Raw genomic sequence first — 17,333 nt, forward strand, 5'->3', positions numbered from 1 at the left:
ACACACACCTGTGTGTACAGGAAGATCAGAATGAGTCCTTGGTTCACCCAAAGGTGAAAGGAGGCAAAAACTAGGTGCACAAGAGAATGGAAAAGGTACAGAAGACAAAAGACCCTGGAAAATAAAGAGATCAGGTTCAGGTGTTGGAGAAGGAGGTTCTACTTCTTCAGGAGGAAAATAGGAGGCTGAAGCTTCACCTGGATGAGTTTGGGAGTGAGTGTGAGAAGGATTTAGCTGGTAAGGAGGAAATGGTCACTAGCAGTGATAGTGGCAGCCGCTTTAAGTGCCAAGTGGTTCACAGTTCAGGAAGAAGGAAGATAAGGAGGGTTAACAGAGAAGATGTGAAGATAGAAAATCGATTCTCTGTTCTCCAGGACGAGTGCAGTTCAATGGTTAGTGAGGTTGAAGGTACCACTGATTCCCCTGCTAATCAAGGTAAGAATATTTTAATAGTAGGAGATTCTCAGGTAAGATATATGGACCAAGCTTTTTGTAACAGAGACAGAAAGGTCAGATAGAGGGTGTGCCTTCCTGGAGATGGTGTTGGTGACATAGAGAGCCAGTTGGATAATATTATGTCATGTAATGGGAACAAGCCCATTATCTGTCTTAGTGCTAGGGGTAATGACATTGGGAAGGGCATGAGATAGGAACTGCTAGATAAGTACTGGTCAGCCATAGAAGTAGTTAGGTCTAAGGGACGATTCCCAGTCATATGTAGCATTTTGCCGAGAAAGGGAATGGGCAATGAATGGATGTCTAGGGCAATTGGTATAAACTGCTGGCTAGATGGGTACAGCAAGGAACTTGCAATCCCGTTCATTGATAACTGGGACCTATTCTTTGGCAAACGTGATATGTATGCAAGGGATGGGGTTCATCTCTCTGGGGATGGAGTGGTTGCATTAGCTAATTCGATTGAGAGGGTAATTGATGACTTGTCTAGGAATTTAAACTGATAGATTATAGAGATATAGGTGTTTGTGGGAAACAATCAGGCTGCAGTATTAGCATTTAAAACAGCAGTTATTACCGGGATACCTCAGGTATATGTTTAAAAGACTATATTCAAAATAAAGTTGCTAGTAATGGCAAATCAACTGATCAACAAACAGAGGGAGATAGTAGTGGGCAACGAGTGACTAGCTCCCTTTTAAGGTTTACTATACAAACAGTAGGAGTCCAAGAAATAAGATAGATGAGCTAAGATTACTTGCAAGTATAGATAATATAGATATTATTGGTATAACAGAGACCTGGTTCAACCTGAAAGATAGAGAAATGCCTTCTGAATGCAACATACAGGGTTATAAACTATTCCACACTGAGAGGGTCAACAGGAAGGGTGATGGACTGGCGGTGTATGTCAGAGAAAATTTAAATTGTTGTCTTAAATATGATATAAGATTAGAAACATCGAACACAGAATCTGTTTGGCTACAGTTTCTCGAGGGTCGTGACAAATTAATTTTGGGTGTTATTTAGAGGCCCCAAACCTTGAAAGGGAGTGCAGTAAGCTGTTATGGGAAGAAATTAATAAGTCATCTAGATATGAAAATGTTGTAATAATGGGAGATTTTAACTTTAGACAAATTGATTGGAACAATATGACAGGAAATCTTGAGTCTAGTGACTTTCTTGATACGGATCAGGATTGATTTTTAGAACAGGTTGTGATAGAACCAACTAGAGGAGACAATCTGCTTGACTTGGTTCTTGCCAACAAAGAGTCACTAATTAATAATCTTAAGGTTAATGATGAGCTTGGGGAAAGTGATCACAAATCACTTAGTTTCAATATATCATGGAATTACCCAGATAACTGCAATCAAATCTCAGTCCCAGATTTTCACTTGGCCAACTTCATGGGACTGAAAAATTACCTGGGTGGGCTAAATTGGGATGTCCTGACTATGGGTCAGGGAGGTGATCTTGGTTGCCAATATGACGTTTTTCTGAGCATAGTTCTAGCTGCCCAGACAACTTTTGTTCCGAGTAGGGAAATTAAATCTAACAAAAATTAACCAAAATGGATGAACAATTGATTAAAAATCTCATTGGTCAAAAAAGAGGCATATATAGGCATATCAAAAGAGGGAATGGGCAGTTAAGAAATCAATATATTCAATTAAAGAGAGAAATAAAGAAAGGAATAAGAAAAGCTAAAAGAGATTATGAGCCTAAGGTCGCAAGGGATTCAAAGACTAACCCAAAAGGGTTCTTTCAGGTATACAGAAGTAAGATTAGGGACAAGATTGGCCCACTTAAGAGTAACTCTGGTCAGTTCACTGACAGTGATAAGGATATGTGTGAAATTCTCAATACCTATTTCCTCTCAGTTTTTACCCAGGAAAATACTAGCACTATTCCTGAAATAATAGATTATGTAGAACAGGATGATAATAAACTATGCACGATTGCGGTAACTAGTGACATGGTCCTCAGACAAATAGAGAAACTAAAACCTAACAAATCCCCAGGACCTGATGAACTGTTTGCAAGGGTGTTAAAGGAATGTAAAGAGGAACTTAGCATACCTTTGGCAAATCTTTTTAACATATCACTACAAACTGGCATAGTGCCTAATAAGTGAAAAATGGCAAATGTAATACCTATTTACAAGGCAGGTAACAGGTCCTTGGCTTTGAACTATAGACCAATAAGCCTTACCTCCATAGTGGGAAAATTTATGGAATCAATAATAGCCGAAACAATTCGTAGCCATCTTGACAGGCACATATTGATTAATGAATCTCAACACAGTTTTACAAAGGAGCGTTCCACAAGCGGTGTTCCACAGGGGTCAGTGTTGGGGCCGTTGCTGTTCACAATTTACATAAACGACATAAATGAGGGAATAAATAGCGACATAAGCAAATTTGCTGATGACACAAAAATAGACAGTCCAATTCATTCTAATGAGGACATTAGAGCACTCCAGGATGATTTGAATAGACTGATGCAATGGTCGGAGAAATGGCAGATGCAGTTTATTAATTAATATAGACAAATGCAAAGTTCTAAATGTTGGACAGGAAAATAACCATGCGACATATAAACTAAATAATGTAGATCTTAATACTACTGATTGCGAAAAGGATTTAGGAGTTCTGGTTAGCAGTAATCTAAAACCAAGACAACAGTGCATTAGTGTTCGCAATAAAGCTAACGGAATTCTTGGCTTCATATCTAGAAGTATAAATAATAGAAATCCTCAGGTTGTTCTTCAACTCTATATATCCTTGGTTAGGCCTCATTTAGACTATGCTGTGATGAATGGTTTGAAAAACCGACAAGTTGAAGATTGAGACACTTATGCAACATATGGGAATCTTTATTCAGGAAACGTTTCGCCACACAGTGGCTTCATCAGTCCATACAAAGTAGAAAGGCGTAAGGAGAGGAGGAGTTTGAGGTAATCAGTCCCTCAGCCTGGAGTCGATGTGTTCAGCCCATCAATCTTGTAGAATGTACAGCATAGGGAAGTAGACGTGGCTTATATACTGTAGTGAGGTGAGGCGAAGCAGGAGGAGGTGGGGTCATAGTGGTACCATCCAACCTTAGGACGAAGACCTACTTCGACTATTGGATGGTACCACTATGACCCCACCTCCTCCTGCTTCGCCTCACCTCACTACAGTATATAAGCCACGTCTACTTCCCTATGCTGTACATTCTACAAGATTGATGGGCTGAACACATCGACTCCAGGCTGAGGGACTGATTACCTCAAACTCATCCTCTCCTTACACCTTTCTACTTTGTATTGGACTGATGAAGCCACTGTGTGGCGAAACGTTTCCTGAATAAAGATTCCCATATGTTGCATAAGTGTCTCAATCTTAGACTATGCTGCTCAGTTCTGGTCACCACATTACAAAATGGATGTAAATGCTCTAGAAAACGTACAGAGGAGGATGACAAAGATGATCCTCTGTATCAGAAATCTTCCCTATGTGGGTAGACTGAGGGCCCTAAATTTGCACTCTCTCGAAAGACGCAGAATTAGGGGGGGGGGGGATGTGATCGAGGTGTATAAACGGAAAACAGGAATAAACAAAGTGGATGTAAATAGCGTGCTGAAAATTTCCAGCCAAGACAGGACTCGCAACAATGGTTTCAAGCTGAAAAAAATCAGATTCAGGAAGGATATAGGAAAGCACTGGTTTGGTAATAGAGTTGTGGATGAGTGGAACAAACTCCCAAGTACAGTTATTGAGGCTAAAACGTTGTGTAGTTTTAAAAATAGGTTAGATAAATACATGAGTGGATGTGGGTGGGTGTGAGTTGGACCTGACTAGCTTGTGCTACTAGGTCTGATGCCGTGTTCCTTTCTTAAGTGGAAGTGACCTGACTAGGTGGGTCATTGGGCTTATCCGGGGGGGACATGGACCTGCTTCGCGTATTATTATTATTATTATAAAACAGAAGTCCTAAGCCACAAGGGTTATACAGCGCTGCAGGTGTAGTGTCTGATATGTGGAAGATGGCTAATGTAACTCCTATTTTTAAAACAGGGGACAAGTCGTTACCGTCAAATTACCGCCCAATAAGCCTGACCTCAATTGTAGGCAAATTACTAGAGTCAATTATAGCTCAGATTATAAGAAGCCATCTCGATAAGCATAGCTTGATTAATGATACTCAGCATGGATTCACAAGAGGCCGGTCTTGTCTAACTAATTTATTAACTTTCTTCAGTAAAGCTTTTGAGGCTGTTGACCACGATAAAGAATTTGATATTATTTACTTAGATTTTAGTAAGGCTTTTGATAGAGTTCCGCACCATAGACTGTTAAAGAAAGTAGCAGCTCATGGCATTGGGGGAAAAGTGCTCTCGTGGATCGAGTCATGGCTCACTGACAGGAAGCAGAGAGTGTCCATAAATGGGGTTAAATCCGAGTGGGGATCAGTAACAAGTGGCGTTCCACAGGGATCAGTCTTGGGCCCGTTGTTGTTTATAATATATATCAATGATCTTGATGAGGGAATTACTAGTGATATGAGCAAATTCGCCGATGACACAAAGATAGGTAGGATAATTGATTCAAACGTAGATGTTATGGAACTTCAGGAGGATTTAAACAAACTCTATTCTTGATCAGAAAAGTGGCAGATGCAGTTCAATGTAGATAAATGCAAGGTTCTGAAGCTTGGGAGTGCCCATAACCCTAGTACTTATAAGTTAAATGATGTAGAACTTAACCATACAGATTGCGAAAAGGACTTGGGGGTTATGGTAAGCAGCAACCTTTTTGTAGATGAATGGTTCAGAGAACCGACATGTTGATAAATTAGACACATGTGCAACTCTTGGGTATCTTTATTGAGGAAACGTTTCGCCACACAGTGACTTCATCAGTCCATACGTAGGAGAAACTTGAAGAACAGGAGGAGAATGAGGTAATCAGTCCCTCAACCTTGAGTCGATGTGTTCAGTCCATCAATCTTGAATAGAATACGGCAGATGAGCGGAGAAGCAGCTTATAAACCGTATGGCAGGAGAGGTGCAGCAGTCATAGGTCGTGTCACATTTGCTCAATGTGGAAGTAGGTCGTGCCCAAGAATTAGGCAAGCGAAGAATTCCTAAGTATTAAGATCCCAAGAAGTTGCAGTGTCTGACAGGTTTGTAGATGAATGGTTCAGAGAACCGACATGTTGATAAATTAGACACATGTGCAACTCTTGGGTATCTTTATTGAGGAAACGTTTCGCCACACAGTGGCTTCATCAGTCCATACGTAGGAGAAACTTGAAGAACAGGAGGAGAATGAGGTAATCAGTCCCTCGCCACTGTGTGGCGATACGTTTCCTCAATAAAGATACCCAAGAGTTGTACATGTGTCTAATTTATCAACATGTCGGTTCTCTGAACCATTCATCTACAAATCTGTCAGACACTGCAACTTCTTGGGATCTTAATACTTAGGAATTCTTCGCTTGCCTAATTCTTGGGCACGACCTACTTCCACATTGAACAAATGTGACACGGCCTATGACTGCTGCACCTCTCCTGCCATACGGTTTACAAGCTGCTTCTCCGCTGATATGCCGTATTCTATTCAAGATTGATGGACTGAACATATCGACTCAAGGTTGAGGGACTGATTACCTCATTCTCCTCCTTTTCTTCAAGTTTCTCCTACGTATGGACTGATGAAGCCACTGTGTTGCGAAACGTTTCCTCAATAAAGATACCCAAGAGTTGCACATATGTCTAATTTATCAACAAGTCGGTTCTCTGAACCATTCATCTACAAATCTGTCAGACACTGCAACTTCTTGGGATCTTAATACTTAGGAATTCTTCGCTTGCCTAATTCTTGGGCACGACCTACTTCCACATTGAACAAATGTGACACGGCCTATGACTGCTGCACCTCTCCTGCCATACGGTTTATAAGCTGCTTCTCCGCTGATATGCCGTATTCTATTCAAGATTGATGGACTGAACACATCGACTCAAGGTTGAGGGACTGATTACCTCATTCTCCTCCTGTTCTTCAAGTTTCTCCTACGTATGGACTGATGAAGCCACTGTGTGGCGAAACGTTTCCTCAATAAAGATACCCAAGAGTTGCACATGTGTCTAATTTATCAGCAGCAACCTTAAACCAAGACAGCAATGCCTAAGCGTACGTAATAAGGCAAATAGATTACTGGGATTTATATCAAGAAGTGTAAGCAACAGAAGTCCAGAGGTCATACTGCAGCTTTATACATCATTTTAAGGCCTCACCTAGATTATGCAGCTCAATTCTCGTTTCCATATTACAGAATGGACATAAATTCGTTAGAAAACATTCAGCGTAGGATGACTAAATTAATACATAGCATTAGAAATCTTCCTTATGAAGAAAGATTGATGACTCTTAAGTTACATTCACTTGTTAGACGAAGAATGAGGGGAGACCTGATCGAAGTGTATAAGTGGAAGATAGGTATTAATAAAGGGAACGTCTCTCCAAGAGAGAACCCGCAGTAATGGATTTAAATTAGATAAGTTTAGATTTAGAAAGGACATAGGAAAGTATTGGTTTGGAAATAGGGTAGTTGATGAGTGGAACAGTCTACCTAGTTGGGTTATTGAGACTGGGACTTTGGGTAGTTTCAAATTTAGGTTGGATAAGTACATGAGTGGGAGGGGTTGGATTTGAGTGGGACTTTCACATCAGAGCTTATTTCTTGGGTGGCATTGAAAATTGGGTTGGGCAAATGTTTTGTTAGTGGGATGAATTGTAAAGGACCTGCCTAGTATGGGCCAACAGGCCTCCTGCAGTGTTCCTCCTTTCTTATGTTCTTATGTATCTTATGTATAGGTTGCAGAAAACAGTGGGGCAGTGGATAGGGCGGGGGTAGGGGGTGGCAAGAGATTGAGGTAGAAAGTGCTGAAGGTATCATCAGAGTTTGTGGAGTAAGTCAACTGTTATCAAAAAGTCAATGAGAGAGTCCAGATGAGAAGGGAAGGTAAAGAGAGAGTAGTAGAGCGGAGACGACGTTGGAGGTAAATTCTGCGTGCTCGTTGATAAAGTGGGCAGTCTAACAGAATTTAGCTGACTGATAATGGAACCTGACAATTCTCACAGAGAGGAGCAGAGCGCCTCTCCATGAGATATCCAGGAGTAAGACGAGTATGGCCAATGCAAAGGCGGGAGAGAGTAGTCTCCCAACCTCGACACTGGTGACAAGAAGATGGCCAGTAACCAATACTCGGTTTAATAGAACGAAGTCTGTTATTGAGCAGAGCAGACCAACGTTGTTGCCAACGGGTGCGAAGGTGGGTAGCTATTACAGCAAAATAGTCCGGAAATGGAACACCTCTACATGAAATTGGTAGGTCATGTACTGCTGACCGCGCAGCAGTGTCTTCCTGTTCATTGCCCTGTACGTCAACATGACCAGGGACCCAACAAAAAACAATATCTTTATGCTTGGTAGAGATACGGCATAGCCAAAGTTGGATACGGAGAACTAGGGAGTGAGGTGTATCAAATTTCCGTATAGCTTGTAGAGCACTGAGGGAGTCTGAGACAACCACAAATGATGACACTGGCATAGATGCGATACGAATAAGTGCTGCAAGAATGGCATACAATTCAGCAGTAAAAATGCTAGCTGAAGACAGTAAATGCCCTCGCACTATGCTGTCCGGAAACACTGCTGCGAATCCAATGCCGTCCGAAGATTTAGAGCCATCTCTGTACACGGCGATAGCATGAGAATGAGAGTGGAAGTGGTCAAGAAAAAGAGAGCGGGAAGCCACCGTAGGCAGTTGGGCTTTCGAGCAAGAGAGTGAGAAAGAACAGACCCGAACAGCTGGAACTTCCCAGGGGGGTAGGAAAAAAGTGAGATGCTACATGAACATGTAAAGGCGGTAACTGAAGGGAAGACAAAGCGAATGTAGGTGAAGAGAGAAGGGATGGAGCAAACAGGCGCGGCGAACAAATAAAGAATGTCTACTTATATCAGTGACCATTCTATAAATGGGAGGATTGCGGAGATCGTGAGAGTGCACATAGTAGCGAAGGCAGTGGGCATCACGGCGATCAGACAAGGATGGAACATTCGCTTCTGCATAAAGGCTCTCAGCAGGGGAAGAGCGAAAAGCACCAAGGCATAAACGTAATCCTTGGTGATGGATGGGGTTAAGGCTAGAGAGAGTAGCAGGAGAGGCCGCTGAATAGATCTGGTCACCATAATCGAGTTTCGATAAAATGAGGGCTGTATGTAAGCGAATGAGAGTTCGACGATCAGCTTCCCATGAAAGATGAGCAAGGGTCTTAAGAAGGTTCAGCCGGCTGTGACAAGTTGCATTTAGAGAGGCAATGTGGGGTTTCCAGGATAACCTACGGTCAAAGAGAAGGCCTAGTAACCTGACTATCACGTTCAGGGATACGGGTGCCATAGAGGTACAAAGGATGATCGGAGATGACAGAGTGTCTAGTGAAAGTAATTTGGTGAGTTTTGGTGCTGGAAAATTTAAACCCATGCGTGGTGGCCCAATTGGAAACACGGTCGACCGCATGTTGGAGAGAAATTGTAATGAGGTGACAGTCAGCGCCTGCACAAGCAATAGCGAAGTCATCTACATAGAGTGATGACCAAATATTGGATGGAAGAACAGAGGCCAAATCATTTATAGCAAGGAGAAAAAGTGTTGTGCTCAGAACACATCCCTGAGGGACACCTTCAGCTTGGACAAAATCCGGGGAGAGCACATTATTGACTCGAACACGGAAATGTCTGTCAGTTAAAAAGTTCTTAAGGAAGGATTGTAGATTGCCTCGGAGGTCTAAGGAGTGGGCTTGGGCCAAAATATTATACCTCCAAGTTGTGTCATATGCCTTCTCATGGTCAAAAACTATAAGAACATAAGAACATAAGAAAGAGGGAACACTGCAGCAGGCCTACTGGCCCATGCGAGGCAGGTCCAAGTCTCCTACCGGCTTAAGCCAATGCACCCAACCTAGTCAGGTCAGGTCACATTGACTTAAGGGAGGAACACGGCAACCGACCTGGTAGTACAAGCTATCAGGTCCAACTCACGCCCACCCACATCCACTCACGTATTTATCCAACCTATTTTTAAAGCTACACAACGTTCTGGCCTCTATAACTGTATTGGGAGTTTGTTCCACTCATCCACAACTCTATTACCAAACCAGTACTTTCCTATATCCTTCCTGAATCTGAATTTTTCCAACTTAAAACCATTGCTGCGAGTCCTGTCTAGGCTAGATATTTTCAGCACACTATTTACATCCCCTTTATTTATTCCTGTCTTCCATTTATACACTTCAATCATATCCCCCCTAGCTCTACGTCTTTCTAGAGAGTGCAGATTCAGGGCCCATAGTCTATCCTCATAGGGAAGGTTTCTGATACATGGGATCAACTTTGTCATCCTCCTTTGTACATTTTCCAGAGCATTTATATCCATTCTGTAATACGGTGACCAAAACTGTGCAGCATAATCTAAATGAGGCCTAACCAAGGATGTATAGAGTTGTGCAAGAAAGGTATAAAATACCGACAATATGAAAGTTAAGACACATGTGCAACATCTGGATATCTTTATTGTAGTAGACGTTTCGCCATCCAGTGGCTTTATCAATACAGATTCTAGGACATAATAGGAAGACAGTAGAACTATATACAAAAGATGAGGTAATCAGTCCCTCGGCCTTGGAGTTAGTGTTCACAGCATCGTGGTGGAGGAGAGTCTGGAGCAAAGGCAAGAAGACTGGCGCTTTTTATAGGCGTCAGTGAATGGGACGGGCAGCAGACGAGGGCAGTCACTGGTATGCGGGATTCCCCAGTGGAAGTAGGTCCTTCCCAAAGAGATGGGTTAGTTGCAGCAGCCGTGAAGAAGGTCTTGTAGATGTCCTCTGAACCAAGATTCCATGATGTTGCAGTGTCTGACAAGTTGTGCAAGAAAGGTATAAAATACCGACAATATGAAAGTTAAGACACATGTGCAACATCTGGATATCTTTATTGTAGTAGACGTTTCGCCATCCAGTGGCTTTATCAATACAGATTCTAGGACATAATAGGAAGACAGTAGAACTATATACAAAAGATGAGGTAATCAGTCCCTCGGCCTTGGAGTTAGTGTTCACAGCATCGTGGTGGAGGAGAGTCTGGAGCAAAGGCAAGAAGACTGGCGCTTTTTATAGGCGTCAGTGAATGGGACGGGCAGCAGACGAGGGCAGTCACTGGTATGCGGGATTCCCCAGTGGAAGTAGGTCCTTCCCAAAGAGATGGGTTAGTTGCAGCAGCCGTGAAGAAGGTCTTGTAGATGTCCTCTGAACCAAGATTCCATGATGTTGCAGTGTCTGACAAGTTGTGCAAGAAAGGTATAAAATACCGACAATATGAAAGTTAAGACACATGTGCAACATCTGGATATCTTTATTGTAGTAGACGTTTCGCCATCCAGTGGCTTTATCAATACAGATTCTAGGACATAATAGGAAGACAGTAGAACTATATACAAAAGATGAGGTAATCAGTCCCTCGGCCTTGGAGTTAGTGTTCACAGCATCGTGGTGGAGGAGAGTCTGGAGCAAAGGCAAGAAGACTGGCGCTTTTTATAGGCGTCAGTGAATGGGACGGGCAGCAGACGAGGGCAGTCACTGGTATGCGGGATTCCCCAGTGGAAGTAGGTCCTTCCCAAAGAGATGGGTTAGTTGCAGCAGCCGTGAAGAAGGTCTTGTAGATGTCCTCTGAACCAAGATTCCATGATGTTGCAGTGTCTGACAAGTTGTGCAAGAAAGGTATAAAATACCGACAATATGAAAGTTAAGACACATGTGCAACATCTGGATATCTTTATTGTAGTAGACGTTTCGCCATCCAGTGGCTTTATCAATACAGATTCTAGGACATAATAGGAAGACAGTAGAACTATATACAAAAGATGAGGTAATCAGTCCCTCGGCCTTGGAGTTAGTGTTCACAGCATCGTGGTGGAGGAGAGTCTGGAGCAAAGGCAAGAAGACTGGCGCTTTTTATAGGCGTCAGTGAATGGGACGGGCAGCAGACGAGGGCAGTCACTGGTATGCGGGATTCCCCAGTGGAAGTAGGTCCTTCCCAAAGAGATGGGTTAGTTGCAGCAGCCGTGAAGAAGGTCTTGTAGATGTCCTCTGAACCAAGATTCCATGATGTTGCAGTGTCTGACAAGTTGTGCAAGAAAGGTATAAAATACCGACAATATGAAAGTTAAGACACACGATGCTGTGAACACTAACTCCAAGGCCGAGGGACTGATTACCTCATCTTTTGTATATAGTTCTACTGTCTTCCTATTATGTCCTAGAATCTGTATTGATAAAGCCACTGGATGGCGAAACGTCTACTACAATAAAGATATCCAGATGTTGCACATGTGTCTTAACTTTCATATTGTCGGTATTTTATACCTTTCTTGCACAACTTGTCAGACACTGCAACATCATGGAATCTTGGTTCAGAGGACATCTACAAGACCTTCTTCACGGCTGCTGCAACTAACCCATCTCTTTGGGAAGGACCTACTTCCACTGGGGAATCCCGCATACCAGTGACTGCCCTCGTCTGCTGCCCGTCCCATTCACTGACGCCTATAAAAAGCGCCAGTCTTCTTGCCTTTGCTCCAGACTCTCCTCCACCACGATGCTGTGAACACTAACTCCAAGGCCGAGGGACTGATTACCTCATCTTTTGTATATAGTTCTACTGTCTTCCTATTATGTCCTAGAATCTGTATTGATAAAGCCACTGGATGGCGAAACGTCTACTACAATAAAGATATCCAGATGTTGCACATGTGTCTTAACTTTCATGTATAGAGTTGAAGAACAACCTGAGGACTCCTATTATTTATGCTTCTTGATATGAAGCCAAGGATTCTATTAGCTTTATTGCGAACACTTATGCACTGTTGTCTTGGTTTCAGATTACTGCTAACCAGAACTCCTAAATCTTTTTCGCAATCCGTAATATTAAGATCTACATTATTTAGTTTATATATGGCATGGTTATTGTCCTGTCCAACATTTAGAACTTTGCATTTGTCTATATTAAACTGCATCTGCCACTTCTCCGACCACTGCATCAGTCTATTCAAATCTTCCTGGAGTGCTCTAATGTCCTCATCAGAATGAATTCGACGGCCTATTTTGGTGTCATCGGCAAACTTGCTGATGTCGCTCTTTATGCCCTAATCTATGTCGTTTATGTATATTGTGAACAGCAGGGGGCCCAACACTGACCCCTGTGGAACACCGCTCGTGACGCTTTCCCATTCTGATTTCTCCCCATTTATGCAAACTCTCTGCTGCCTGTTTGTTAACCATGCCTCTATCCAGGAAAAAAATTCTCCTCCTATTCCATGTGCCATAATTTTCCTCAATAATCTCTGATGTGGGACCCTGTCAAAAGCCTTACTGAAGTCCATATACACAATATCATATTCATTGCCATGATCTACCTCCTCAAATACCTTAGTGAAAAAAAATAATACATTCGTAAGGCAGGAACGCCCCTTTGTAAAACCATGCTGAGATTCGTTGATTAATTTATGCTTTTCAAGGTGGCTACGAACTGCCTCGGCAATTATTGATTCCATAAATTTTCCCACTATGGAGGTTAGGCTTATTGGTCTATAGTTCGAAGCTAAGGACCTGTCATCTGCTTTGAAAATAGGTATCACATTTGCCATTTTCCACTTATCTGGCACCATGCCAGTTTGTAGTGATATGTTGAAAAGATTAGCCAAAGGTTTGCTTAGCTCCTCTTTACATTCCTTTAGAACCCTTGCATACAGTTCATCAGGGCCTGGGGATTTGTTAGGTTTTAATTTATCTATTTGCCTAAGGACCATGTCACTTGTGACCCTAATCGTGCACAGTTTATTATCGTCCTGTTCTACATAATTTATCATTTCTGGAATATCGCTGGTATCCTCCTTATCACTGTCAGTGAGCTGACTCGAGTAACTTTTGAGTGGGCCTATCTTGTCCCTGATCTTACTTCTGTATGCCTGAAATTATCCTTTTGGGCTAGTCTTCGATTCTCTTGCAACTTTAACCTCATAATCTCCTTTTGCTTTTCTAATTCCCTTTTTTATTTCTCTCTTTAACTGAATATATCGATTTCTTAATTGCCCCTCTCCTCTTTTGATTTGCCTAAATATGCCTCTCTTTTGACCAATCAGATATTTTAATCTATTGTTCATCCATTTAGGATCATTTTTGTTTGATCTGATTTCCCTATTTGGAACATAATTTGACTGAGCAGCTAGAACTATGCCCTGGAAAACGTCATATCGGCAACCATCACCACCTACCTGACAACTTAGTCAGGTCATTCCAGTTCAGCCCACCTAAGTAATTTTTCAGTTCTATGAAATCAGCCAAGCGAAGGTCAGGGACGGAGACTTGATTGCCATTATTAGGGGAATTCCATGATATATTAAAACTGAGTGATTTGTGTTCACTTTCCCCAAGCTCATCATTAACCTCAAGATTATTAATTAGTGTTTCCCTACTGGCAAGAACCAAGTCAAGGAGGTTATTTGCCCTAGTTGGCTCTGTCACAAACTGTTTTAAAAAACAATCCTGGATCGTATCAAGAAAGTCACCTGACTCTAAATTTCCTGTCAAATTGCTCCAGTCAATCTGTCTATAGTTGAAATCTCCCATTAGCACAACATTTTCGTATGTAGATGCCTTACGAATTTCGTCCCATAGAAGTTTATTGCACTCCCTATCAAGATTTGGGGCCCTGTAAATCACACCCAAAATTAGTTTTTCTCTGCCCTCGAGAAGCTGTAACCAAACAGATTCAGTGGCCGATGCTTATAATTTTATATCTTGTCTAACACAACAATTTAAATTGTCTCTGACATACATCGCTACTCCACCACCCTTCCTGTTGACCCTGTCAGTGTGGAATAATTTATAGCCTTGTATGTGACATTCAGAGGGCATCTCTCTATCTTTCAGATTGAGCCAGGTCTCTGTTATAGCAATAATATCTATGTTTCCTGAACTTGCAATTAATCTTAGCTCATCTATCTTATTTCTTACACTCCTGCTATTAGTATAGTAAACCTTAAGGGAGCTAGTCCCTTGCTGCCCTCTGCTGTCCCCCTTTGTTTGCTGACCTGATCTATTGTCTTTATTTATAACTTCATGCTGAATGCCTTTTATACATTTACTGTTTCCAACCCTAGTGTTGCAACCTGCTTGTTTCCCACACACACCCATACCTCTGTCTTCTATAAGTTTATAATCATAGGCAATAACTGAGTGGTTATTCGCAAAGTCATTACGAACATTCGTATCCAAACGTAGTAAGGGATCAATGGTAGAACGGCCCTTACGAAAGCCACATTGACGAGTGGAGAGACTGTTGTGTGTCTCTAAATACCACATTAAACGTCTATTTACCAGACGTTCCATTACTTTGCAAACTGCACTGGTAAGAGCGATAGGACGATAGTTAGAGGCTTCATGTCCCGTAGTACCCGGTTTGCGGAAAGGGAGAACAATGGCCGATTTCCACAGTTGAGGAAGAACTCCTTGTGATCAAATAAAATTGAAAAGGCGTAAGAGGACTGCAATGGCTGACTGATGTAAATATTGTAACATACGAATATGAATGTCGTCGGGCCCAGCTGTCGATGATCGGCAAGCTGAGAGTGTTGTCTCCAGTTCCTGAAGTGTAAAAGGCACATTATACTGTTCTTCTCTGAGAGAAGAAAAGTCAAAGGGTGCTAACTTTCTGGCAGACTTCGAGGAAAGAAACGAGGGGCAGAGATGGAGCCCCAAAGAAATACGACCAGATGATTGACAATTTTAATGACAACATCTAGAAGGTTTGGTATATCAACACCGGCAACCTGCAGAACAGGAGCAGGGTCAGGAGAATATTTACCACTCAGTTTCCGTACTTTTTTCCAGACTGCACTCATAGAGGAAGCAGAGGTGATGGTGGAGACATAATCTCTCCAGCAAGTGCGCTTAGCGTCACGGATGACACGGCGAGCAATCGCACGCTTCTGTTTAAAATCAAGAAGTCTCTCAGTGGTTCTGTTATATCGGTACCTGCCCCACGCAGCGCGTTTCAAACGTACTGCACGAGCACAAGCAGGAGACCACCACGCATTTCTGAGAATGCCTGCCCGAGGTTTGGGTATAGAATGAGAAGCTGCAGTTAAAACTGAGGACGAGAAGAGGTGTGAAAGCTCGTCAATGGAGGAAGAAGAAGAAACTTCACTAAAAACAGTTCATTTTGAGTAAAGGTCCCAATCTGCCAGATCAAATTGCCAACGTGGGTTACAAAGAAGTGGTGAATATGAAAGGGAAGTAAGAATGAATGGAAAATGATCGCTATCATGTAAATCCGGGAGAAAAGACCAGGTGAAGTCTAGTGCGGCGGAGGAAGAGCTGACTGAGAGATCGATGCAAGAGACTGTATGAGTACGAGGATCAAAATGGGTGTGAGTACCTGTATTTAAAACATGGATGGGGTGGGAAGCAAGAAAAGCCTCTAGCTGAATGCCACGGGAATCACAGTGAGACCCCCCATAGGAAATGATGGGCATTAAAATCGCCAAGTAACAGAAGTGGTGGCGGTAATGACGAAACAAGAAAGGCAATATCCGGAATAGATAATGCTCGAGAAGGAGAGATACAAAGAACATAGTGTATACCACCTATGCAGGTGGATACGGGCTGCTGTGTAATGAAGTACGAACAAATAGCTGATGGTATGGAATATAAGTGCGTAGAAGAAGGGCACTTTCGTTAAGGGCCCCATCAGGAAAAGGATCCGAAGAATACAATAAATTATAGCCTGAGATGGGATAGATAACAGCAGAGTGTAATTTTGGTTCTTGTAAGCAAACACCAGCAGGGGAAAATTGGGAAAGCAATGTCTGAAGCTCACCCCGATTACCCCTGATGCCGCGTATATTCCACTGTAAATAGGCTATGATTGGCAATGATAAAGATACTAGAAATCCGCAGGTAAGGGTACTTATGGACTAGAGGGGTTAGAAAAGTCCACATGCGGTGGCAGCAGAAAACGTTCCAGCAGCGAAGGAACAGTGCACTGTGAAGAAAGGAGTTGCTCAGATGGAGAAGAGGAAAGAGAAGGAACAGAGGGTGGATCAGTGTCCATTGATGGTTTGCTCTCTGCAATACATTCAGAGATTGCTTCAAGTGTTTTGGAGTTCAGAGACGCCGTATGGGAGGAGTTTGAGTAAAGATTGGAACTGTAATGGACTGTACCAAGGTAGGGGGGGGCGAAAGGGTGGAGGGAACTGGAGAAGTGTGGGAGGGGACAGAAGAGGCAGAAACCTGGGGAGTGGCAGAAGAGGAAGAAACTTGGGAGGGGACAGTGGAGGAAGGCACAGTACGAGGAGGAGGATGAACCTCCACACTTGTAACAGAGCCAGTGAAAGAGGAAGACCCAGGTACAGAGACCGGGAAGGTAAAATGTGGAGGTGGACTAAGGAAGGAGGGGTTAAAGGAGATTTTTTGGACTTCTGTGAAGTAGAGGGATGATTGGGAGGAGGTGTCGTACGAGGTCTTGTCGATACCGGGGTTTGTGAGGGAGAACATGAAGAAGTGAGAACAGACTGAGGTGTTGAAGTAGGGACGTCTGAGCCCTGGACAGCAAAAGAATTAGACACAGGAGTGACTATGGGACTGGCAACCGCAGAGGAAGCTGCAGAAAATGGGACCCAAGAAATGAAGGGACGTTTTGAAACATGAGAATAAGAAACACGGGGTAGTCTCCCTTTTAGGCTGAGATGAGAAACTGCCATAGCATAAGAGAGA

The sequence above is a fragment of the Cherax quadricarinatus genome, chromosome 11 (assembly GCF_038502225.1).
Source record: "Cherax quadricarinatus isolate ZL_2023a chromosome 11, ASM3850222v1, whole genome shotgun sequence".
Lineage (NCBI taxonomy): Eukaryota > Metazoa > Arthropoda > Malacostraca > Decapoda > Parastacidae > Cherax > Cherax quadricarinatus.